The following is a 26179-nucleotide window of genomic DNA, read 5'->3' as shown; positions in this document are numbered from 1 at the left end:
CTGAAAGTCCCCTAAGTGTCCAGACACCGTTGGTGAATTTTTCTCTTTGGGGATAGAAGTAAAAAGTCTTCAAATTTCCCAATTCTTTTGGATCTGTAGGGGAATCGAACTCTAGTCCTCAAGCCCAGTGTAGTGTCAGCGTGTTTTGCTCATTTTAAAGAGAAAATTCAGCTACCATCCTCAAACTATTCTGCCAAGGTCAATTTGATATCCGAACTCTCAAAAGTATCAATGTGATACCCAAAGACCTAAATTAGCATCAATGTGATACTTCCGTCCAAAATTTTTTACGGCGCCGTTTGTTTGCTGACGTGGCAAGCACGTGGGTAAAAAAAAAAGTGAAATGACCTATTTATCCTTCTTTTTTTTGGAGAAAAATTCAGCTATCGTCCCCAAACTTTTCTGCCAAGGCCAATTTGATACCCGAACTCTCAAAAGTATCAATATGATACCCAAAGACCTAAATTGGCATCAATGTGATACTTCCGTCTAAAATTTCTGACGGCGCTGTTTGTGTTGTTGATGTGGCAAGCACGTGGGTCCAAAAAAAAAGGTGAAATGATCCATTTACCCAAATCGAGCAATTTACAATGTGTGGGAGAAGCCAAAGGTACCAAGTACCAGTTGCCAAGTCTTTTTCTTGATCTAATTGTGCTCAAATGCTATCTGGGTTGGTTTTGCTGTTTTGGTTTATGCTAGGTTTGTTTTTAGTTCTTGTATACATGAATTCATAGTTATATGTTGCTTTGACCTTGTGATTGTGATTTTGATCGGAGTATCTGATATCTGTTGTTACTGACATGACGGTGGCAGTGGAGGAAGATGACGCTGAGGTTGTGGCGGTGGAGGAGGGAGTTTGATGAACGGAGATTCTATTAGCGAATGGGTGACGGTCTTTGCGAAGAAAGAAGATGGTTGGTGGAGCTAAGGTTCACCAGAATTTGGTGTGCAGCGAACCAGTTTCCCAGTTGGTTGTCCCGAAAGAGGAAAGTTGTTGGGCGGAGAAGAAGGAAATCGGTTTTGGCGGAGAAGAAGACATGGGCGTCTCTGGGTGCCCAGAGCAGTTTTCTGGGTGCAGAAAGATTTGATTTTTTTTTTTTGTTAATCATGTCACCCAACTTTGGTTTTGGGTCCGTCCGCTGGGAGTTGAGTGCGAAGAACGTGAATTTGTAGCAGGAATTGGAGAGGATGATGGCAGTGTGGGTGATGGTTTGGGCAGAGGGGAAGGAGATGAGAGAGAGGAGGAGGCGAGAGAAGAAGAAGATGACTGAGGTTGAAGAAGAAGCATAAGCCATTTTTCTTTGATTCTTGGGTGGAGGAGAAGGAGCGGAGCTTGCAGCGGTTTGGCTAGAACAATATCCCAGAAGAACAAGAACAAGAAGAAGAAAAATAAATGAAAAAAAAATTAACAAAAAAAAGAAGGGTAAATTGGTCATTTTACTTTTTTAAGGGCCCACGTGCTTGCCATGTCAGTAAACAGATAGCGCCGTTAGAGATTTTTGACGGAAGTATCACGTTGATGTCAAAATACTTCTTTGGGTATCACATTGATACTTTTGAGAGTTCGGGTATCAAATTGGCCTTAACACCATAGTTTGGGAACGGTAGCTGAAATTTTCTCAAAAAATAAAAAATGAAAATTAACAAAAAAAGAGTAAAAAGTCGATTTTGCCCTTTTTTTTTTTACCCACGTGCTTGCCATGTCAGCAAACAAACGACGCGGTCAGAAATTTTGGACGGAAGTATCACGTTGATGCCAATTTAGGTCTTTGGGTATCACATTGATACTTTTGAGAGTTCGGGTATTAAATTGGCCTTGACAGAATAGTTTAGGGACGGTAGCTGAACTTTTCTCCATTTTAAATGTTCTAAGACTCTATCACTACTTTGTCCTTATACATGTATAAGGACGTTGATTTTGGTTCAAGGAGAGTGGGCCTTTGCTTTAATTAAAAGGCAAACAACCTATCATCTCATAGTAGATATATAAAGACAGTTTTTAAATTATGTGTCCTTGTAAAAATTAAGTGGGTGTCCCGAGTCAAGATTTATGTAGTAGTGAAAGTACATAAATAATCATGCTAAGGCATCATCTTAACCCTGGAAAAAGGTTTAGCAAAAGATAACTAAATAAAACATAGAAAAAAACATAAAAAGAATGGAAGGGAAAAGAAAGGAAAGATGGATGAGTCGTCTCCGCTCCTTAGGCGTCTACATTGTGCTCCCGAGACTCCCTCTAATGTAAAATTCGTGCTTCCTTATATAGGAAAGATTTCTGCTCATCTTTGGTTTTAAGTTTCCTTGTAAAACTTGGGTTTAGATTCCTTTCTTGATTTGGAATGGGAAAACCTTGAAATATCTCTTGTAGAAGTAGGAATACATGTGCTCTTTGAATTCTCATCTGAATTAACTTCCTTGAAACATTAGGATTGACGATCTTGTGCCACGGAACTTGAGTTCTCCACAAATGGTTGTAAATTCCCGAGCAGATTTCCTGTCCGACCTATCTTCACTCAAATAATCATAACTTTCTCCAGAAATATTGAAAACGAGATCCGTAAAATTCGTCAGAAAGTAGACATCCGTAGCTTTCCATGCATATAAGGCTCATTGTCTGATTCGATCTGAATAACTCCCAGTAATTCAGTGAAGTTGGGTGTTCTGCACAGACAGATTCTGGGACCTGGGTGTCTTTCAATCCTAGTTAGCTCATTTTAGCTTATTTTCTTCTCTTTATGAGACAAACCTACAAAAACACTATCACAACATAAATGACTCGAAATAAGGAGGACTAAGCATAAATACTAAGATTAAGAGGCAAAGAAATATAGGAAAATATAAGCACATCAGACGACCTCCTGGATATAAATCATGTACAACTCCGAACTTTTTTTTTTGGTTGAACATGAAGTTTCATTAAGGGATGAGCCCAGAATGCCCAAGAAAAGGGCCCAAGCTGACAAACATACAATGAAAAAAGAGTTGACAACTCCACCTAATTCGATGCAAACCAGGTAACAGAGAGTGAACTGAACAAAAGCAAAATAGAAACCAGCTGACTAAGAGCTTTGACGGGGAGGACAAGGAAGGCCATCAATCTTCAATACTCGAAGTAAGGATGGTGGTGGCGTGTTTGCCCATCTGTTTAGACCCACCGTCCCTTTGGCAAGCGAAGCCGCAGTGTGAGCGACTGTGTTCGCTTCTCGGGGAATCCAATCCCAGTAAATCTCAGAGAACTGGAGGCTTTTCCTTCTAATCTCTTCAATTAAAGGGTAAGTCTCCCAATCTCTACTCTTGTTCTTTGATTTGATATCTATAATTACTCCTAGAGAGTCCGATTCCACTATTATCTTGGAGAAATTGTGCTCCAAAGCAATATTGATGCCATCCAAAATCGCCTTTGCTTCTGCAATAGGGACGGAGTTGCAGCAAATTGATCTAGCAGAGCCTCCCTTCACAGTATACTGGTGATCCCGGATCACTACACCTATACCACAAGGAGATGAGGGATCAGACCATGCTGCATCACAATTGATTTTTACAAACCCAGGAGGGGAGGGATCCATCTAGTTGATTGAGTAGGGGGATGAAGCGGAGTGGCTGAATTCAAGCTTCTTGTTCCCCAATATTCATAAGCTAGATTCGCTCCACTTCTGATAATCAACAGTGGAATCAGTGGCTTCATTTGGTAGATAAAGTCACACCTCGCAGTCCAAATCTTCGAACAATAGAAGCTAATCAAGGTAAGTAAGTTCTTTTTTTCAGTTGCTGTAGAAACTACATTGTAAGAACTCAATAGCCATTCATCAAACGTTGTGACACTTCTTTTCACAATTCTAATACCAAGAGGTGACCTAAACTATATCAGATCAACCCAAGAGCATAGGAGTAGGGCATGCTCAATAGATTCTTCATGATCGCCACAAATCGGACAAAGAGGTGATGAAGAGGTTTTCCTTCTATATAGATTTAGAAGAGTAGGAATGGCCCCAGATATAGCTCTCAAAGAAAATTTCTTATTTTTGGAAGCGTATCCAATTTCCAGATCACTTTCCAAACACTTCTGTCCACAATGTGTGAAGTGTGACTTGAACTAGGAATAGCTCTGAGTTTTTTGGAGTGCAGCCAGTGATAACCAGATCTAACTGTATAGGTACCATTCCTGTTCCATGGACATATAAGGCGATCGGGACCTTCACCATCACCAATAGGTAAATATAGAATTAGATTGATCTCCCTTGGTTGAAGTAGGTGCAAAATATGGCTGAGAGACCAAGTCCGGGTGTCCCAATCAATCAGAGAGTGGACTTGATCAGTGTAGTTTATGGGACCATTATGACTAGATGATATAGGGCCAATATAAGGAGGAGGAAGCCAATTGTCCTTCCAAATGTTGATCGACAGCCCATTCATTACTTGCCAAGCAGACCCTTTCAAGATGATGTCCTTAGCTTCAATCAAACTAGACCAACCCCATGAAGCTCTGTACCCCTTTGTGGCATCTTTGAACTCGCAGTTGGGGAAGTACCGGGCTTTGAGAACTCTTGCCCATAAAGAATGTGGGTCCATCTGCTATACCCCCATCATCTTTTGCAAGACCAAGAGACTCCCAATTTTTCCAATGAATCTTGTTAGTACTGTCATTATATCCCCACCAGAAATTTCCAAGCAGCGAGTTAATGTCATTGCAAATATTGGCTGGGAATTTAAAGCATGCCATCGGATAAGATGATATAGCAGTGGCAACTAACTTGATTAGTATTTCCCTTCCAGCCATAGACAATGAACTCTGTTTCCAACTCTTTATCTTCCTACTGATTCTATCTTTGATGTAGCCAAGAGCCTCCTTTTTTGACCTCCCCCAGATTGTTGGGAGTCCAAGATAAATACCTGGATTATCGACCACATTGATGCTCAGGAGTTCACACATTAACCTGCTCATCTGATTTGGTGTGTTAGGTGAGAAATACAAACTTGACTTGTCAAGGTTGATCCTTTGTCCCGAGGCTTCACAGTACTCAATCAGTAAGGCATTAAGTTGAGAGTAGTTGTGTAGAGTAGCATTCAAAAAGAAACGGGAATCGTCTGCAAAGAATAGATGTGAGACTACCCGACAGCTTCTGCTTAGTTTAAGCCCCTTGATTGCTCCGGTAGAAACATCCTTGGTAAGTCTAAGAGAGAGGACCTCGCTAACAATGAGGAAAAGGTAAGGCGATAAAGGGTCGCCTTGTCTGAGCCCCCTGCTGGGCTTGAAAAAAGGACCTGCTTTCCCATTCAAAACAATCGAAAAAGATACGGTAGTAACACAATTCATTACTAGTGCAACCCAAGATCTGGAGAACCCAAAACAAAGAAGTGCAGCCTCTAAAAAATCCCATTCAACCCTATTATACGCTTTGTTCATGTCTAGTTTGAGACCAAGCTCATGATTCCCTCCTTCCCTTTTCAATCGAAGGTAATGATAGGTCTCATGGGCTAGCATGATGTTGTCCTGTATCTGCCTCTCTGGAACGAAAGCGTTCTGGTTTGTATAGATAATCTGAGGTAGGATTTCCTTTAATCTGTTGGCTAACAGCTTAGAGAGGATCTTGTAGGAATTGTTGCAAAGACTGATAGGCTTGAATTGTGTGGTCTTCTTAGGATTTGGGACTTTAGGAATTAGGACTATATGGGTCTAGTTTAGAGCTTCAAGTCTGACTCTACTTGCTTCGAACTCACTAAAAGTAGCACAAATCACCTCACTGACTATATTCCAGTACTTATGGTAAAATAATCCTGGAAAGCCATCAAGGCCCAGGGCCTTCAATGCTCCCATTTGAAAAACCGCTTCTTTCACCTCCTCCACGGTGAAGGGAGCAATTAGGTTATCATTCATCTCCCTGGAAACCAGAGGGTTAACACCCAAGAAAGCATCACCCCACCTACGAGGACCCTGGCTTTTAAAATTTTCCTTCAACTGTAGATCAAACTCCCTATGGATATTCCTTTCTCCAATCACCCAAACATCATCAGCATTTTGTATTCTTAAAATACGATTCCTTTGCCTTTGGTGTATCGTGGTAAGATGGAAGAACCGTGAATTACAATCCCCAGCTTTTAGCCAATTAATCCTGGACCTTTGGTGCCAATACTGCTCATTCAATCTCCATAGAGAGCTTAACTTATTTATGATTTCCATTTGCTGAACATTACTAGTGAAAGGGGCTGAGATTTGGAGATCTTCAAGTTCCAGAAGGCATTTTTTGATTTCAGCATTGATGCTCTTGGGAAAACGTGTCTTGCGTGCTCCACTTCCTTAGCTTGTGCTTGCATCTGGATAGATTATAAGACCTAGTGGAACTACCTAAACCAGTTCCATTACTCCTCCAATTATCCCTAATTAAATCATAACATTCAGACTCCTCGGCCCAGTACGCCTCAAACTTAAAGGAGGATTTGGGCTTGATCAACACAAGGTTTGTTTATATGAGAATAGGATTATGATCAGATCCAATCCTAGTCAGATGTGTTAATGTGGAGTCTGGCCAAGCTAGAAGCCAATTCTCATCAACAAGACATCTATCCAATTTTTCTTGCAGTATAACAACACCGTCAGCTTTCCTTGCCCAAGTGAATTTCTGCCCTTTAAAGCCAATATCAATCAGCTTATTTGAGTTCTGGAAGCATCTCAAAAACTGCCTTCTATTGGGACCCCAAGAAGTGCGTCCTTCTTTCTCATTTTGGCTTAGCAGTTCATTCAAATCCCCATTAACCAGCCAGGGCGTCCCATCATTCCAGTTTTTACTATTCCAGGAAGCCCAAAACTCTTCCTTATTAGCATTATAGGGTGGACCATAAAGGCACGTGATCCTGATGAGATTCGAGCCAGGTTTGGTTACCACAGTATCAATGAAATGCATCGAATGATCTCTGATGCTCACTGAAACATTAGGTTTCCACCAAAGGCTTAGACCGCCTGCTGTGTCAATAGGTTCAACATTAAAACCTTTACTGTATCCAAACTGCCTTCTAACATTATTTACAAAACGACAATTGTGATATGTTTCAGAGAGAAAAACAAAAGCTTCTAACATTATTTACAACTCCGAACTTAGACATGAAAGAGCTCTTCCTTTTGCAGAATTCGCTAATATTTATACTGCATAGTCGATCCCCCACATCCAAATACAAAAACCAATCCTTGGTCTTCAAATTATCATGGCACATGGCAGAATCTGAGTAAACTAGAGTGGTCTCCTTGGCGCCTTGAACCTCATAACTATTTGAATCGATAAAATTTGCAGCCTCAATATCTACCAAAAACACTACTTTGCCAGCATGGTCATATGACATAGAAACTCGGAACACTGCGAGGCCTATACAAGAAAATCCCTGGACATTATCCTTGCCACAATACACCAACCACATAAGGTTATCATCACATTTACCCAAGAAAACTTGAGGGTTACTTAACAAAGGATGCCATGAAAACATCCTGGTAAGCTCGTGTAGCACCTGATGAGGCTGAGGGATCCCGTTCACATCCAACTTATAAGCAACCGGCTCATGGCTCTTCTATTCATTCCTCGTACTCTGAGGCACATCAATTAAAAAGCCTTCACCAAATTCTACCATGGCATTAAATTCAAAGTAATGCTCATCATAAATACCACGCCTTTCTGAACCCTCCCATCTTTCTTAGTGAGCGTCAAAAACGTGTCTTTGATCGTATGTACAAATAAAAAGCTTGTGACCATAAGAAACATCATGATACACAACATACGTATCATGATTGTAGAAGAGAGGATGAGGGAGTGGCTTCCAGGATTCGTGAAAAGGATCAAAAACCCAAAAAAGTTGTAGCTCTTCCTCCATATCATCACCACGTCTACTGTATGAAGATGATGGTGCTCCCAGAACATAGATTTTCTCATCGAGGGTGAACACTATAGGACGATTACTATACATCAATCTAGGTGTGGCACTTTTGTCACATAGACGGATGGATTTACAGTCATCTGCCCCAGTGGGATCAAAGGAATAAACATCTAACTCAAAATTACAAGACCCGCGGTGATTTTCTGTTACCCTCATCATATACAAGTTGGAATTACACAGTCATACAATCTTTCTTTGCGATATCGGAATTTGTACCTAGACGACGGCCGTTCGGATAATTCAAAACCTGAACAACTTCAAACTCAAGCTTGGAAGAGTATCTTTCTCTGAACTCTCTAAGATTTAGACCCAAAAGTCGGTCGTTCATATTCAAGTACAAGAACATATCCTTCTTCATCGACATCGACGGAACAGATAGCGAGACAGGAGTATCTAGAGGGTTTGGTTTTAGGTTTGTTAAGGACTACGCCCCCCGCTATTTATATTAGCTTTCGGTCGATTGATAGACCTAGGGTTTATCAAGAATTAGTTTTATCTTTCCCTTTTTTTTTTCTTCTTTAATCTTTTTATCTATACTATATATATGAGTATTTAACAGAATAGGCTTTGTTAGCTAATTAGCATAAGTGAGTGCAAAAAGACATTATTAATTTTAAACTAGTCTTCTGATCACAAACTCTGCATGTGTAAAGTCTAGCTATCAAAGGAGGGGAAAAAAAAAAGAGTCTAGCTATCAAACTAAACGTCTTTTCCCTCTTCAAAAAAAAAAAAAAAACTAAACGTCTTTTCCCTAGCACAAGTTACACAATCCATTTATATTATGTATGAACTTTCAAGCATGAGCACCTAATCATTTCAATAGAGTTCCAATCCTGAAGGTGAAACCTAGCCTTTACTAATCTATTTTTACAAATATGAATGTTTAACATGTAATTCGGCAACCATTAATGATCTCCACTAAAAAAAGCCAAGATACAATCAGACTCCAGCAGCTCCAGTTCATGTCAATAACAACTATAAACAAGAGGTTTTCTTAGCTTGGTCAGTACTCCTTTATGGTCTCTATTCAAATCTGAAGGATTCTCTCACAAGAGTATATCAAGTTTTTCTGACGTAAAACTGTTTCCGTCAGATTCTTGTAATTTTTCACTACCCACTCACTAGCTAAGTTTTGATCATTCACTTCTCTTTGTTTCATTTGTATGCTGTTGTAAAGTAATCAAATTTGGGGATCATTCTGTTTAGAGGAAAGAGATATGATTTTCTGTTGTATGTTTGTCTTTCCATGATAGTTTTATGAAGCAAAACCGACCCTTAAGGTGTTCTGGTTTATAGGTGCACATATATACTGTGTGTTGTTCATGTAACTGCCCTTTTATCAGGCTTATTGATGTTTCTTTTTCTATTACATGCATGCTGCTATTATGAGTGATTGAATCCAGTCATGCATTGTGAAAATCAGAAAATATACTTTATCAAGGAGAGTGACAGACATAGGCTTTTGTTTTTTGTGTAGGTGCTTCATCTTCTTGTGAGAGTATCAAAAGCTGCTCTTTTATTGAAACAAGGTGCTTTCAATTAATTTGGGATTATTGTCGCTGCGTCATGCAATAAGAAAAGAAAATTTGGTAAATATACAATATCTTTTTAAGGTCTACTCGCATCTGTTTTCTTGATTTCTTGTGTGCTGGATTTGAGGTGTTATCTCTTGACTGAGGTGTTCTGGTTTTTGCCACCCTGTCTGGACTCCAATCCCAATTTTTGTTCTTGTCTGCTTCTTGATTGGTCAGTCAGAGCAGAGATGTTTGTTTAGGGGTGTGACGGTTGGTCAAGAGAAAAATAAACTCGGGACTAAAATGAAGACTGCATGTGCACAATGAAAAAAGATAGCAATTGTTTGAACCCAAAAGTAATTTTGGCAAGATCTTTTAGTGGATTTAGCATAGCAGGCCGATACTTGCAGCCCAAAAATAAGTCTACTTAGAATTGGGTTACAGCTTCGCCCATTCCGAAACCCATAAGGAAAACGAGCCCTTATTGGAGTCAGGTAGCGGAGATTGAATAGGAAGCTTCAATCAATAATCATTCTATGGCAAGGAACAGTCGAAACCCTAGGTATAAATACCAGGTTTCAAGGACAAATCAAGGACAACTCTCAAATCAATCAATCCCTCGGATTATCAAGCCTCCCCGGAGCAAACCTTCAACTTAGTTGAAACCCGGCAACCGTACTTCCAGTCCTAGTCTCTCCAAGAGCCGACTGCTAGTGCTACTGCCACCGATACTACCAGCGAAGCAAGGGTGAAGCCCTCGCAACCCCTGCGAAACTAAAGTCACGCTTTAGCAAAACCTTGTGCTTTCTCCAAACTTCCCAGTGATTGCTCTGCTTAGTCTACAACACTACGTATCGATTTGATGTCGCAAAGAGATCACAACCAAAGCCCTTATCAGTAAGGCAAGAAGTCCTTTTTCGGAAGGCAGGAAAAGAGCCTTGTGACGAGTTTGGCGCTTGATTAAGAAGTCAGATCAAGGGACGCCCCGAAGACTGCAACCCACGGTGCTGGCACGCTCGCGCATTCAAAAGAGACAGTTTGCACAGATACTGGATTTTCGTGTCAAACATTTTGGCACGCCCAGTGGGACTTTTGGATTTTCGCGAACTTAACCATTGAGAAGTCAAGCGAAAACCCTTATCAGAAGGTTTATGCTAATTGCTCAAAGCATAAGACCTCCAGTTACAGACCGCATTTTCGCGCGGAATGTCATGGTCTTTCTGAAGAACAAGTGACTCAAAGGTTTTCTCTTTACCCACAATCAACCAACATGTCAACTGAACAAAGAGAGAATCACCTGACCGCTACTGAGGGTCAAAGTGTCATTACTACCAGGCAAGTGCGCCTGTCAACACTACCGTTGTTTCAGATGCCGCGGAAAGTGTAGAAAGAGAGGCTTTCGTTCCGAAGCCTATTCCAGAGGAAGCGACCTTCGAGGAAAAGCTCGCGATCATCATGGAGAATATCGAGAACCATCGTGCGAAGATAGTTACTGACTTTGACAAGGAAACCGCGAAAACAGACCAGCTTATAAGTGAACTAGACTAGCGCATTGCCCAACATGATGAGGATACTAAGCAACAAATCGCACGATCGGAGAATGCAGTAAGGACCCATGCCAGAGGTATCGCTGATGAGCAGAGTCAACATCAAAAAGAAATTATGAAAGATATCGCGAGCCAAACCAAGCAGACTGCGTCAGATTTGGTAGGTCTGCGCAAGGATGGTTCTAATCTTGCAACAGAGGTCGCCATGTAGAGAGCCGAATTGAACCAAACTAAAGAAGTATTGAACAAAGCTCTAGGTGATCCTAACGCCATCCTCGGCTCACTTGGTCAGCCCTCTGGTTCTAGTAAGTATATACCACCAAACGCTCGTGAGAAGGCTAGCAGTAGTACGGCCATACCTCCTGCAACGGCTACTGCCACATCAACCAAAAATAAGGAAAGAGCTTTGGTGATTGGTGGTAACAAGGCTGCTCCATCAACCTCACAAAAGGATAAGATCCAGAAGACCGGTGATGGTACTCCAGCTGATCCTGTAGTGTTTACTCAGTACGACAGCGACGGGGCGGAGATTGTCTACCATGAACTCCCAGACAATTACTACGGCATTGACCAGGCAGGCAACCCCGTCAAGATAACAGCATTGGTCAAGGATGCGCCCGTACCAGAGGTAACTCTTCAGCAGTCTGCTAACCCCCAGACTATTTGCCTAAGGGAACGAACAACGACTGCTAGCCAAACCGTACCCTTGCAAGTTGCTCGCCAGACTATGGCGAACCATCCTCCTCCTCCTGGTCCAGAGTATTTGAGACTTGAAGAGGTAGAGGAGATAATCAGGCTGGCTAACCCTAGGGCCCAAATGGATGGGGTCTATAAGGGACCTTTCCCGCCATATATAATGCTCGCGCCCTTTCCAAGAGGTTATAAGAATATCATATTTTCTACTTTTTCAGGGGAGGACACTGAGAACGCGGTAACTCATCTGGCCAGGTTCATGGTGCAATGCGGCCAATACCAGAATGATCACATCCTCAAGTGCAGGATCTTTGGCACTTCTCTTTCTGGAGCTGCCTTTAGATGGTTTTCCAAACTCCGACCAGGAACAGTGGCAGATTGGCCCGCGATGGAAAAGCTCTTCCGAGAAACTTTTGGAGCCATTGAGCCCGAGGTCGATTTGGCCACTCTTACTCAGATGTCCCAACAACCTACCGAGCCTATCGTTGCCCATCTTCAAAGCTTTCAGATCCAGAAAGCCAAACTGAGTGTGATCCTCCCTGAAAATGAATTGGTCAAGCTAGTGATCAAGGGTTTAGAACCGCGCCAACGAAAGAAGCAACATGGTAGCATGATCCAGTCAATGGGAGAACTGATCACAGAGGTGGGTAGCTTCGAGCATCTCCTCAGAGAGACTGATGCTAGGAAAAATGCATCCAAAGGAACATATGTGCCCAGGAAACATCGCACAGTGGCAGCTCTTGGGTACCTACAGCCAACCTATGATCCTTACTATCACCATCAAGGGGAAGAAGTTTTCCAGGGGGAAGATGAAGCTGAAGAAGAGGAGAACGACGTCTCCGCGCTAGAGTTGAAGGGTAGGAAGAATTCAACCCTCAAGCAGTTAAAGATATCTAAGGAGCCTGTCAAGCTCAAGTCTGTGGCTTTCACCAAACCTAAGTTCGCGACATATACATATGATGCCAATAAGGCACATGAGATTCTGGATGAGATGATTGCCGGAAGATGGTGAAAACAGACTTTGGCCCTTTCCCTCGACCGGATCAGCTGAAAGGGAAGAAGTACTGCAAATTCCACAACTTGTGGAACCATAACACAGCTGATTGTGTGAAGCTAAAGGACCAAATTCAGGTATGGCTCAATAACGGCAGCTTACAGGTAGAAGCTTCGATGGCTGTTGCAGCACTAGTAGACTTGAACCCTTTTCCGGATACCAGAGTCAGTGTGGTTGATGTGAACTGGCCCAAGAAGAACCAGAGGAAACCAACCCTAGATTTGACTACAAAGGGGAAAGAAGAGAGGGATGAAGGGGAGGAAACCCCTGTAAAGAAGAAAGCTAAGCCCATCAATGAAGCCTCACCAGTAGTCCTTTGCTCACGATGCAAAGAAGAATGCAGCATCCAAGTGTCGCACGCAGAAGTCGAGCAGACATTTCGTTTTGGTTCTCTCCCGCCAATCAAATGGGCTTCACCATCACGAAGCTACCAGCCTTCTAGACCAAAGGCGAGAGATGAGGTAAAGTCACCACCATCCCCAAAGGATTCCAACTTGTTCAAGAAATTGAAAGCGGCCGCGGCTGATCATAAACAAGAAGGAAGGGCTTGGAATGAGCACAAAGATGTCGTGACCAAACCGTACATTCCTCCTGCTTCAACGTCCACCATCAAGGATGGCAAATGGTATACCAGAGAGAAGGGGAAAGTAGTGAAGATCAGCCCTTCCAAGAAAAGGAAATTGCAGCGCAGATTCGGGGAAGCCAAGCGCGCCTTAGAAGCTCTGGATCAGGGCCTGATCAAGCCGTCGCAACTGGTTAAATCTCCTGATCAATATCAGAAGGAGATGGAGGCATTAGCTGCTAAGCCTTTAGTGGCTCCTCGCAGTTTTCAAAAACTGGCGCGCTCAGAATCAGGAGCCTCTAAACCTAGTGTTTTCTGCAGGATCACGACAAAAAGGGTACCTCCGTTAGCTAGGAAGAACAACTCGCCAACTAGGCGGCTACATGTTAGGCGCAGGTTGTTTCGAGAGGAACCAGAAGCCAAACCCTCAGTTTTTGAGAGATTGGAGGGCAAGGGCAACACTGCAGAAGCTTTACAGTGGAGACCTAAAAAAGTCCAGACAAAAGAGATACTTGTAGGGGAACAAAGATCAAACTCGCCATTGTTGATGGCCGAGCTGCAGGAACAAGAACAGTGTGAAGTAAAAGGCCTTACAGAAGAGTCATTGGTAGAATGGCTGGTGAAGCAGTTTAACACTGACATTCTGGTTAGAGAACCGAAGCTCAACCTGGAGGACAACATAGACGAAACTGAGGTGGTTGATACTTCCTGTAATATGGTCTATGTACTTCCCGCGAGATATGCTTTGCCAATCGCTGCGCAGAAGTGTGTGGAGAATGAAGAAGGTACCGATCTCTGCAAATCATATCGGCTACAATGACACCTTTAGCAGAGGCAGTGGTTCTTGAGACTGAAGACGCTGAGGGTAAAGGTTTCTTTCTGAGCTTCACAAGACCAACGCCCGCGATGGTTCAGCACATGCGACCTTTATATATAACAGTAGAGATTGCTGGCACTAAAGTCAGCAAGGTCATGGTCGACACAGGTGTCGCTATCAACGTTATCACCACAAGAACCATGCATCTACTTGGGATCAAGAAAGAGAAGATCCAGTCTACATCCCTCACGCTGAAGAACTTCGCGGGGACAGTTACAAAGACTTTGGGCTTATTGTTTCTACGTATCAAGGCAGGACCAGCAGAGGGAGTCTATGCGTTCTTCGTGACAGACTGTTACGCAGCCTATAGCGCCATCCTAGGGGGCGACTGGATTCACCAGAGTTATTATGTTCCTTCAACTCTCCACCAGGAGCTGGTGATGTGGAATAGGGTAACATATCAAGCTGAGGTGATTAAAGCGGATCCTCGCCCATTCCCAGTTTCCGCAAACTATGTAGATGCCAGGTATTACTTGGAGCCAATTACTCCATTGCAAGTCAGTGGCATCGATGACAAAGGCCGCCCCACAGGGGTGACGACCTCTGAATTGGCACAGTGGGGGCTTACACTCACAAAAGAGGGCTTGGAAAGGCCTGGCCACGCTGTGCCCAAACCCTTAAACGATTAATGGATTACGACCTTCCGGATGAAGGGATAGAGGCCTTTTACTCGCTGTACGAAAGACTATCCTCGTACCTGGTGGAAAAAGAGGACTATGATCATGTCGCGACCTTGGAAATTGTCAACGAGGAGTTCTCTGACCAAGAAAAAGAAGACGAAGAAGAAATTCAGCTGGCTCTAGCAGCGCTGGATGACACCCCTCCAAAGGTCAGAGATCCTACCAAGAGAGTTAATCTTGGAACAGCAGCTGAACCTATGAAAGTGGCTATCAGCGCTTACTTAGAGCCTAGTGAGAAACAGAGGCTCATTGATTTATTACTAGAGTTCAAAGACTGCTTCGCAGAGAAATATGAAGACATGCCCGGCCTGTCACCAGACTTGGTTTGCCATCAACTACCAACACTCCCTAACAAGAGGCCTGTGAAGCAAGAGCCGCGAAGAATGAACTCCAAGACCCAAGTTTTGGTCAAAGAAGAAGTTGAAAAGATGCATAGATCGGGCATCATTCGGGTGACCAAATACAATCAGTGGCTGTCCAATATCGTGCCAGTCCGTAAGAAGAATGGTAAGATAAGGGTTTGCGTGGACTACAGAGACCTTAATGTCGCTACACCTAAAGACGTCTACCCCATGCCGGTCGCGGATATGTTGGTAGATGTAGTGGCAGGACATGAATTGTTATCTGACTTGATACACATTTACGCAAGCGTACGTATCATTGTCAAGATAGGGAAATATAATGCCCAAAGTTATCGTACAACGGGGATTAGTGGCTAACCAACAATCTTTGGGTGGTCGGAACTAAATTCACTAAGCAAATAAAGGAAATAAAACAAATAAAATAAAATAAAACTAATCTAAGGCACCAAGCCTTAGCAATGCTCGGCTTTAATTTTCACCAAAACCTAATCAAAACTAAGAACCTAGTAGTGGATATGCACAAACGAGTGGAATAGTTCAATGTTTGTGAGTTGATTTTAACATAACAAAAAGTAATGAAATGTAAAGCAACTAATAAAAATGCAAAGAAATTAATAAAAGTGTAAACAATATAAATGGGAATGTCGGGTGCGAGGGAGGATCCTTCACCAAATCTCATGTGTCGGAAGCTAATCTAAAGTATATGCATATTTCCTATTTTGGCGGTAGTTGTATCCAAGGCGGTTCAAGGCTCAAGGACCGAAATTCCTTTTCATGGTATTCCTACTCCGGTTCAAGGGTCATAGGAACTCACTTGACATGAATTAGAGCCGGTTCAAGGGTCACTAATTCACATCAAGAGGCGTAGAGATCGAGCAATTAGACTACTAAGCGATCCGCCCACGAAATCAGGCAACGGGTGTAAATCACCATGCTTATAACCCCTCGAATACGAAATTGAAGGTTTCTAGCTTACGAATTAAAGGGGGTCAAGCCTCTAACTCCGTCCTAAACATGCTCAAAATACACACACCCTGGAGTTGACTAGGCTCATAGACATGCATTTTAACCCAACAAAAATAGATATAAGCATCCATCATATGAAAATTGCATCATTACATTAAATTAGACATCTTTTACACAAAATTTGGGTTAGGGACATAACCCTAACCCCCAACAAGGAAATTACTCACAACCCATAATTATAGACATCAAAACTATAAAATTCAAATAGTAAAGAGTAGAGAAGTGTAGGAGAAAACAAGTATAGTCATAAATAGCTAAAAAGCTAGCATGACTAGCCTTGAATTACAACTCCCACAAAATATTCAAATATTAAATCTTGTAGAGGAGAAGTCTCCTTGATAGGTCCTTGAAGCTTTGTGTGAGTAATCATTCAAATCTAAAAATAAACTAAAGAAAAGATAGAAAAATGGTGAAGAAGAATGGGGAAGAGAGCAGCCCAAAGGGGCTGCCTCTGTTTTGTGGTGCGGCGCTGTGTCTCCAGGTCTCTTGAGAGAAGAGGCTTAGATGAATATATATATATATATATATATATAAGAGATAAGGGCTTTGTTCGGTTATGAAGATCATGCGGTGGTGAATGAAAAGGTAGGAGATTGGATATGCTGCGCACGTGATGTGGTGCTCCTTTCATTTAATTAAACATTAGTTTAATTAAGAAAGGGTGGAGGTGCATCCTGCATGAATAAAAGAAAACGGAAGCTTAATTAAGCAATTAAGCAATGCTTAATTAATTAAGCTGCTCCATTTCTTTCATTGCTAATTAATATTATTATTATTTTCTTCTTCCAATCATAAAGCACACCCGAATGACATCATTTTGAAATAATCGGATTCGCCTTCGTCACTCGTGTTGACTGTGGTTGACCAATGCTCTATTATTTTGTCATTTTGTCGGAAACTCCAATTTTTCCAATTTTGCACAATTTTCTCTCGTTTCCCGCAACTCCGCTTATTTTCTACAAAATAAATAAAAATGGATTACTTACATAATAATTGACTTAAAGATTAGCTCAATTATAGTATTTAGAGTGCAATTACGCGTATAAAAATGCGTGTAATCACACCCCCACACTTGAACTTTGCTTGTCCCCAAGCAAACTAAACGAAACATAATCCGAAAATCTACAAACTCACATACATAAAAAAAAAAAAAATGTAGTATTAGCCTTTCCAACCATAACCCTCGGAGAACTAATTATGTAAATGATCATGAGGTCGACAAAGCATAACATAGGAATTATGAATTTGTAAGGCAATTGAGATGCACATGTGAGAAATGCCGAAGTATATGCATGTGTTGACCACGTGTCGAATCAATTCACCATAATCAAATAGACATATAGGAGACCCAACATAACCCGCTAAACTTACGTAGGTTCACTAAATATTACCGCTTAAGTGTTTAGAGGCTATATGTGTTTCACTCAAAAGCAATTTCGTAACACGCGTCGCCATATGCTTGCTCTTCTATCTCATCTCCGCTAGGTAGCTCACAACATTCAAGATCAAGAGGTCTTTTATTTGGTTGTAATGAGGCTAAGGGCAAGTGGCTATAAGAAATAAATGATAAGGAAATAGAAAGTCCATAGAAGCCCGTGAAGCAACTCTCTCTTGTAGAGATTTAAGACTTTTGCGTCCGAATGCTAAGTCACTCACTCTAATCTCAATGTACAACCCACACTACTACTACGTAATACTTTTTTTCTTCTTTTTCTACTTTTCTTTTCCTTGAACTTCTTTTTTTTTTTTTTTTTTTTTTTAACTAACACACACACACTCCCACACTTATTCTTTTGTAACCTCACACTTTTGACTTTTCTCTTCTTTTGAAGCACTCAAACATAAAGTCATTCTCTCGAATCGCTTCACCAACTACCATAGAATGGTAGGATAAAAGTGTATAGGCTAGGTAGGGATTTGTGGTGCGAATGAACAAAAAGGCTAAATATATAAATAGGCTCAAAGTGGCAATCTAGTGGTAAATATTTCTGGTGGTATTAACCTAATTGCCTCAATCCTTTCCATCCCATCATGAGCTAACATGTAGCCTCGAGAGGTCTCCAGCAAGTTCTGGATACGCAATGTCATGAAATTGTACACACATGAAAAATAAGTGAATGAACGATGCATATACTATAGATATTAGGCTCAAAAGCTCACAAATAAGGCATGCAAGTTAATCGAATAATCTATAAGCTTCTCTAACTATGATGAAACATGGGCTATGTGCACACATATAATCAAGCATAGATCGCATATACACTCAATCACAAAACAAATTCAAAGTCCTAGATCATGCTTAATCTATCCACAATCATAACAAGTTAAATCCATGTCTCGTCATTGGGGTTGGAAAATGCATTATTCACTAAAATATAATTACAAAAGCCTAACTAAAAAGGAATTTTTTTTTTTTTTTTTTAGGCACTCGAGCCCTCACCCCCACACTTAAAACTAACATTGTCCTCAATGTTGTAAAGTGAGCTCGAAAGCTAAAATCCATGTCGGATTTAGGCATGAGAGTGAAGTCCCTGCGAAGGCACAAGAATTAAGTATGAAAATAAAAATCTAATTGCAGAGAAAAGATGCGAAAAACCCCCTTTGTAGACACCTCCATTTCTCACAACTTTCGGAGAAGAAAATATGAGACACCAACCTCAAGGAACAAGGCCTTGACTTCCTTAACGTATGCTCCAAGCTAGCTCTAGGTGCTCATGAAAGATCGACTCCATTGAGAAATATATAGTGTCCAAAGAGCAATGCGTCACAAATAGGCCATCAAAGAATAAGGACAAGGTCCTCCATTAAGCACATGGCCTTGACCACCTCCACCTCACAACAGCCCTATAATGGTCTTCATTGAAGAGTTGAAGTACAAGAAGTCCAACTACCCCGAGTGAACACAAACTAGTGAGTGCAGAAAACTTCCAGTAATGACCTTTCTGTCTTCAAATGCCCATATCTCATACTCAAAAAGAGACAAAGAAGTGAGACTACTTAAAATGGAGAGTCGACTCAAAGATCGTTCTATCCATATAAAGTGAGCCATCTATCTCCAACTGAGATGAAAACGAAAGCTGGTCAAAATTGCCAATCTGTCATGAAGACTTCTGCTGACCCTCAGTCACCAAAACTGTAATATCTGAAGCTCTAGAGGCGCAAAGAGGATGAGACCAATGGAATATGAAACTAGACTCATAAATATACCTGATGGTAAAGTTTCACTGAAATATAAATTCTGAGTCAAAAATCGTTGGCCTCCAAACTCACTAATCTGTTCTGCAGTTTCTGCTATGACCTGTTTCTGTCCTCTGTTACTTGGAACACTAAATCTGAAGCTAGGAAGCTTCAAATGGAAAAATGTTGTATCAGAATATAGAAGACATATGAAGATAAATTTCTGGAAAATTTGAGCTCCAAATAACTTAATATGTAGAGGGTGTAACTTCCCAAAATCACTCTACAGTAGCTGTCTCTGTTCTGAACTCCATGCATTGACCATTAAATAACTAGAGCTCCAGTGATTGAAAGTGGATCAAATTTTGGCATAAAATAGTTGACATGTAGTAGAATAGTTCCAAAAAAATTCAACTCAAAATAACATGTATAATGGAGGCTATAGTCACCCAACATCAACCAAATATTCTGGACAGAAGCTGCTCACTACCAAAATAATTCTCCTTCACATTTTCAACTCCATACACCTCCCATCCTCCCAAAAATGACTCAAAAGCTTTATTCACAACAAAAATAAACTAAGAAATAAATACTACCGATGATGTGCTAGGATTGCCTCCCTAGCGAGCGCTTTGTTTAAGGACTTCATTGCCGGTCCATATAGAACATAATCTTGTCAAGGTGGATACTTCTCAAGTACGACTACCCCATTGTTTGGGGCTAAGGGACTCCTTGACGTGTCATAAAGGCAAGACCAAGAACTACATAAGAATACTCCAATTGGCGAGCAAAAGTGTAGCTTCTTAGTTTTCCTCTTCTTCTCAATTTTTCTTCTAGGAATTAATCTTCTTGCCTTCTCCTTCTCAAGTTGTGTAGAAATGATGCTCATAGGAACAATAGGTGGTAGAAGCTCTTGAGCGTGATGGGAAAGGGTGAGTGCAAGTGCACCATTTCCTTTCCAATCCATCACCTCATTGTAGAAACATTGACCACTTAATGGTGGATTGGGAGGTAAAAGTACCTTGATCCCAATCTTCTCATCAAGAACATGAGGGCTCAATGTTCTACTCTCCACCTTGGGAAGCTTATGATGGATCTCCTTGGATGTAGGAGGCAAGAAAGTCCTTGGCTCTTCAATTTCTTCATCATCACAAAGTATTGAAGGACTATCTTCCTCCATGGGAATATCGACCTCAATGAATAAGGGATTATGGTATATGATTTGAAGCTCCGCATCCTCCTCAATAAACAAGGGATTATGGTGTATAACTCCAAACTCCGCATCCTCCTCGCTAGAAAAGACATCCTCTTCATCGGAATCATCTTCAAATATCTCCCCTCCATTTGGAAACTTAGATTTCCAATATTGTACCCATTCCGCCGAAGTGTAGTCTCTCACCCCACTTGCATTGAAACTTTCATAACCAAGCTCAATTTTTTGTGCATCAACATCACTATAATCATCTTCAACTTGAATAAAGAAGTCTTGCTCAAGATGCTTGATATGTACATTTTCTCTTGAAATAAGCTCTACTTGGTCAAAGAAAGACTCTTGCTCATGAAAAATTTTGAAGGGTGGCTCTTGTGCAAAACTTGCTTCAAGTTGCTCATTGGAATGTGCAAGCATTTCTTGAGAAGCTTGCAATTGAGCTTGTGAGGCTTGCAATTGGGCTTGGGAAGCTTGCACTTGAGCTAGCAATTCTTCAAGAGAAGGCCTTCTAGACTCATATGCTTGCTCATGAGGATATGCTTCGGGAACCATGGTCTCTTGTGAAATTCTAGCTTGAGAGGCATGTAAAAGATCTCGAGAGGCTTGCAATTGAGCTAGTAGTCCGTCAACGAATTCCTTCCTAGGCTCATAAGCTTCATCTTGTGAATATGCATCGGGTACAAATGTCCCTTGATACATGCTCATCTTGTACTCACACTCTTGCATAAAATCCGGGCACTCAAATTTCAAAGAGCACTCAAAAGGTGAATGCCACAGAGAATTACACAAAGCACAAGTTTCAATGCAAGAGGACATAGAACCCACCGCATGAGAATTCCACTCTTGATGACCTCCATCATAGAAACATTCTTGCTCATATCCCCTCAAGTCATCCCATCCATAGCTCCATTGATCCATAGCTCAATATGATAAGAAATAAGCACCTATGAGTTCCCAAAACTAGGATTAGTAACAAAAAAAATTAGAAAATATAAATTAGAGAGTAAGCAAACAAAATAAACAACCAATTTTTTTTAAACAAAAAAAAAAAATAATAAAGAAACAAAAATATGCTAATGTGACCTAAAGAACCGATTCACCAAGGGATTAAGGCTATTAAACCCTAATCCCCGTCAACGGCGCCATTGACTTGATACACATTTACTCAAGCGTACGTATCATTGTCAAGATAGGGAAATATAATGCCCAAAGTTATCGTACCAAGGGGATTAGTGGCTAACCCACAATCCTTGGGTGGTCGGAACTAAAGTCACTAAGCAAATAAAGGAAATAAAACAAATAAAATAAAATAAAACTAATCTAAGGCACCAAGCCTTAGCAATGCTCGGCTTTAATTTTCACCAAAACCTAATCAAAACTAAGAACCTAGTGGTGGATATGCACAAACGAGTGGAATAGTTCAATGTTTGTGAGTTGATTTTAACATAACAAAAAGTAATGAAATGTAAAGCAACTAATAAAAATGCAAAGAAATTAATAAAAGTGTAAACAATATAAATGGGAATGTCGGGTGCTAGGGAGGATCCTTCACCAAATCTCATGTGTCGGAAGCTAATCTAAAGTAGATGCATATTTCCTATTTTGGCGGTAGTTGTATCCAAGGCGGTTCAAGGCTCAAGGACCGAAATTCCCTTTCATGGTATTCCTACTCCGGTTCAAGGGTCGTAGGAACTCACTTGACATGAATTAGAGCCGGTTCAAGGGTCACTAATTCACATCAAGAGGCGTAGAGATCGAGGAATTAGACTATTAAGCGATCCGCCCATGCAATCATGCAACGGGTGTAAATCACCATGCTTATTCCCCTCGAATACGAAATTGAAGGTTTCTAGCTTAGGAATTAAAGGGGGTCAAGCCTCTAACTCCGTCCTAGACATGCTCAAAATACACACCCTAGAGTTGACTAGGCTCCTAGACATGCATTTTGACCCAACAAAAATAGATATAAACATCCATCATATGAAAATTGCATCATTACATTAAATTTGACATCTTTTACACAAAATTTGGGTTAGGGACACAACCCTAACCCCCAACAAGGAAATTACTCACAACCCATAATTATAGACATCAAAACTATAAAATTCAAATAGTAAAGAGTAGAGAAGTGTAAGAGAAAACAAGTATAGTCATAAATAGCTAAAAAGCTAGCATGACTAGCCTTGAATTACAACTCCCACAAAATACCCAAATATTAAATCTTGTAGAGGAGAAGTCTCCTTGATAGATCTTTGAAGCTTTGTGTGAGTAATCCTTCAAATCTAAAAATAAACTAAAGAAAAGATATAAAAATGGTGAAGAAGAATGGGAAAGAGTGCAGCCCCTTTGGGCTGCACTCTGTTTTGTGGTGCGACACTGTGTCTCCAGGTCTCTTTAGAGAAGAGGCTTAGATGAATATATATATATATATGGAAGAGATAAGGGCTTTGTTCGGTTATGAAGATCATGTGGTGGTGAATGAAAAGGTAGGAGAGTGGATATGCTGCGCACGTGATGTGGTGCTCCTTTCATTTAATTAAACATTAGTTTAATTAAGAAAGGGTGGAGGTGCATCCTGCATGAATGAAAGAAAACGGAAGCTTAATTAAGCAATTAAGCAATGCTTAATTAATTAAGCTGCTCCATTTCTTTCATTGCTAATTAATATTATTATTATTTTCTTCTTCCAATCATAAAGCACACCCGAATGACATCATTTTGAAATAATCGGATTCGCCTTCGTCACTCGTGTTGACTGTGGTTGACCGATGCTCTATTATTTTGTCATTTTGTCGGAAACTCCAATTTGATCCAATTTTGCACAATTTTCTCTCGTTTCCGCAACTCCGCTTATTTTCTACAAAATAAATAAAAATGGATTACTTACATAATAATTGACTTAAAGATTAGCTCAATTCTAGTATTTAGAGTGCAATTACGCGTATAAAAATGCGTGTAATCATTATCCTTCATGGACGGAACTGCTGGGTATCACCAGATTCCGGTTTCGGAGGAAGACAGACACAAAACCGCGTTCCGTTGTCCAGGGTTTGCGGGCGTTTTTGAATACGTGGTTATGCCTTTTGGACTGAAGAATGCTGGGGCAATGTATCAGAGAGCCAGGAACCTGATTTTCCACGACATCCTGGGGAGGATTTTAGAGGTTTACATTGATGACGTGGTCGTATCACATCACAGATCTCAGGAAAGTGTTCGAGCGAATGCGGCTGCACAAGCTCAGGATGAACCCCGCCAAGTGCGTTTTCGGAGTTCAAGTAGGAGATTTTTTGGGCTTCATTGTCCATCAAAGGGGTATTGAGGTCCCTGAGGATAAGGCAAGCGCAATCATCAACGCCTCTTCCCCGCGTACAAAGAAAGAGTTACAACTATTACTGGGTAAGATCAACTTCCTGAGACGTTTCATATCTAAATCTGCAGGTAAAATCCAGCCTTTTTCCCCACTACTGAGACTACAAGGACAGAACGAGTTTGTGTGGGAACATCAACACCAAGAGGCTTTTGACAAAATTAAGGCCTATCTGGCGAGTTCGCCAGTACTCATTCCACCTAGAGCTGGGTTTCCATTAAAGCTGTATATTTCAGCAGCTGAGGCGTCCATTGGCAGCCTACTCGCCTAGGATGATGAGGAAGGTGTCGAGCATGCCATTTTTTACATCAGTAGGACACTGATGGAGTGTGAAACCAGGTATACTCTCATTGAAAAATTGTGTCTTACATTGTACTTCTCAGCATGCAAGTTGCGACACTACATGTTATCCTTTACCACTTGCATTATCGCTCAAACCGACTTGGTTAAGTACATGCTGTCGCGATCTATTCTGCGAGGTGGTATTGGCAAGTGGGTACTGGCCTTATCCGAATTCTCGCTACAATACGTTCCACAGAAAGCAGCGAAGGGACAAGCCATCGCAGATTTTCTAGCACATCACCCTATGTTGGATGTCCCCACAGTGAAAGAGTTAGAGATCGCGACCACAACAACAACTCGACCAGATTTAGCGCATATTCCAGAATATGCTATTTGGTATCAAGCCACAATCTCCCTTCAACCCTCGATATTATTTTTTGATGGTTCACGAACAGAAACACTAGCAGGGGTAGGGATTGTTCTGGAAAACCCAGCGGGCGATCGTTTTTCTTATTCTTTCCAATTGGAGTTTAAGTGCACCAATAATCAAGCAGAGTATGAGGCCCTCATTATTGGCCTAGAAGTGTTAATGGAGCTCGGAGTAAGAGATGTCCAAGTATGCGGTGATTCTTTGCTCGTCATAAATCAACTTCAAGAGAAGTACAGGTGTGTGAGTTGCTTGCTTGTACCATATTTGAATCGCACCATTGAACTTCTGGATCAATTCAATGACGTGGATTTGGAATATATTCCTCGCGAGCGCAACTTTGCGGCCAACGAACTTGCTCAACTGGCTATAGGCATTACTTTGAAATATGGGGTTCACGAGCGAATCCTGAAAGTTGAACGACGCACGCTGCCTTCTTGGCTCGCACGACCTGACCCGCCAGACGATCTAGTCGTTGCAGCCCTCGAATCTATTGATATAGACTGGCGCATCCCTTTGATTGCTTACCTAAAGCAACCAGACGCCGCTGCAGACAGGAAGACTCGTTTTCTTGCCTAAAATTACTTCCGCAGAGGCGATGAGCTGTGCCGACGCAGCGAAGATGGCATAGATTTCCGGTGTGTGTTTGACCGCGATGCAAAGCGTTTGATGCGAGAAGCACATGCCGGCGTCTATGGAGCCCATCAGGCGGGTCCAAAGATGAGTTGGCTCATCAAGTGACACGGGTATTATTGGCCCAGTATTTTGAAAGACTGTATCACATTCGTGAAAGGCTGTCAGGATTGCCAGGCTCATGGACCAGTTCAGCATATTCCCAATATTCCCATGCAACCTATTATTAAACCTTGGCCTGCGCGAGGTTGGGCATTGGACTTGATTGGCATGATTCATCCCCATTCGTCACTCCAACACAAGTTCATCATCGTCGCTACAGATTTCTTCACTAAATGGGTGGAAGCTGAACCTTTAAAGGAGGCCTCTGGAGCAACCATTCGCCAATTCATCTTTCGAAATATTATATGCAGGTTCAGCGTCCCCGAGGTGTTAGAATCAGACAGGGGGGCAGCATTTATGGGCGGTGATGTGAAGCAGCTCGTCAATGACTTCGGCATCCAGTTTCTCCACAGCACACCTTATTACGCTCAGTCTAATGGTCAAGCAGAGGTCAGTAACAAGATTATCATTACCCTACTGAAGAAGATGCTTGTTGAAAACCCTCGCCAATGGCACGAGACATTGTATGAAACGTTGTGGGCCTATCGCACTTCAAAACGAACTCCTACTGCCACAACGCCCTATGCACTCATGTTTGGTCACGACGCGGTTTTACCCTTAGAGATCAATGTTCACTCTCTACGCGTCCAAGATCAACATCATTTGATTGGTGATGACTACGTCCAGGCCATGTGGCAGGAGCACGAAGACCTTAGCGGTCAGTGCTTAGAGGCTTTGGACAACTTAGT

General features: G+C 41.5%; 1 long non-coding RNA gene across 2 annotated transcripts; it reads left to right on the top strand.

Annotated features, from left to right (window-relative positions):
• Positions 1 to 2897: 2897 nt before the first annotated feature.
• On the top strand, positions 2898 to 9794 carry LOC121052606. 2 transcript variants are annotated; one of them, XR_005809608.1, is made up of 4 exons: positions 2898 to 3272; positions 3416 to 3743; positions 9395 to 9506; positions 9669 to 9794. It is a non-coding gene; the product is annotated as an uncharacterized LOC121052606 (long non-coding RNA). The 2 variants fall into 2 exon arrangements; XR_005809607.1 differs by lacking the exon at positions 9669 to 9794 and having other exon boundaries at positions 9395 to 9549.
• Positions 9795 to 26179: the final 16385 nt, after the last annotated feature.

Source organism: Rosa chinensis, chromosome 4, assembly GCF_002994745.2.
Source record: "Rosa chinensis cultivar Old Blush chromosome 4, RchiOBHm-V2, whole genome shotgun sequence".
NCBI classification, from domain to species: domain Eukaryota; kingdom Viridiplantae; phylum Streptophyta; class Magnoliopsida; order Rosales; family Rosaceae; genus Rosa; species Rosa chinensis.
This window is presented reverse-complemented; position numbering and strand designations above follow the sequence as displayed.